At 51.6% G+C, this 1,001-nt stretch overlaps 1 protein-coding gene across 1 annotated transcript in view; it reads right to left on the bottom strand.

Annotated features, from left to right (window-relative positions):
- The window catches only part of ANAPC5 (anaphase promoting complex subunit 5), a gene marked incomplete at its 3' end in the record, with an annotated part of 32,694 nt that overhangs the window by 23,733 nt on the left and 7,960 nt on the right, over positions 1-1,001 (bottom strand). The window lies entirely within an intron of this gene.

Genomic DNA, 1,001 nt, shown 5'->3' with positions numbered 1-1,001 from the left:
GTAGTTCCAGCTACTTGGAAGGCTGAGGCGGAAAGATCGCCAGAGCCCAGCAGGTCGAGGCTGCGGTGGCCGGGAGCGGTCACTGCACTCCAAGCTGGGCGACGGAGCGAGACTCCAACTCCAAAAAAAGAGAAAGTCATTTGGAGAGGCATGGAGAAAAAAAGCTGCAAGTGGCCATGCGAGGTGGCTCACACTTGTAATCCCAGAACGTTGGGAGGCAGAGGGGGGAGGATTGTTCGAGTCCAGGAGTTCAAGACCAGCCTGGACAAAAAAGCGAGAGCTGTCTCTGCCAAAAAAAGAAATAAAGAAAAAAAACATTATCCAGGCAAGGTGGCACGCACTTGAAGTCTCAGCTACTCCAAAGGCTGAGGCGAAAAGATCACCTAAGCCCAGGAGGTTGAGGCTGCAGTGAGCCATGAATGTGCCACTGCACTCCACCCTGGGCAAGTTAAGTCCCCAACTCAAAAAAAAAAAGCGCCGGGCTCGGCCTGTAAATCCCGTGCTGGGAGGCTGAGGTGATAAAATTGATAAAATTTCACTGCCTGAGCCTGCGGGTTAGAGATTCGCCTGGGTCTCGAACCCGCAGGCTCAGGCAATCCACTCACCTCAGCCTCCCAAGGCACGGGATTACACGCTGAGCCACCGAGCCCGGTTAGGGAGTGAACTTTTTTTAAATAAATCTTTTCTTCTCTCACCTCTTTGTGTCACAATTCTTTGCAATCTACTCGGATCTCTGGGTTGCCAGCACACACTTCCAGCTTGCCAGCCCTTGCAGTGCTGTGCGCCTCTCTCTATCCACCCTCTCCCTGTCCGTCCATACCCTAACAGTGGGGACCAAAGTGAGTCCCAAACTTTACCTGTACAATGACCATTTGTGTACCTAATACTGAATTGTACCCCACATCTTTAAAATAAAAAAAAAATATTAAAAAGAGAGAAGTGAGGCCGGGCTCGGTGGCTCAGCCTGTAATCCCAGCACCTTGGGAGGCCGAGGTGAGTGG

The sequence above is a fragment of the Carlito syrichta genome, unplaced genomic scaffold, assembly GCF_000164805.1.
Source record: "Carlito syrichta isolate Samal-C Ts95f unplaced genomic scaffold, Tarsius_syrichta-2.0.1 Scaffold301858, whole genome shotgun sequence".
Classification (NCBI taxonomy): Eukaryota; Metazoa; Chordata; class Mammalia; order Primates; family Tarsiidae; genus Carlito; species Carlito syrichta.
Note: the sequence above shows the minus strand (reverse complement) of the source record. Positions and strands in the feature narration are given on the sequence as shown.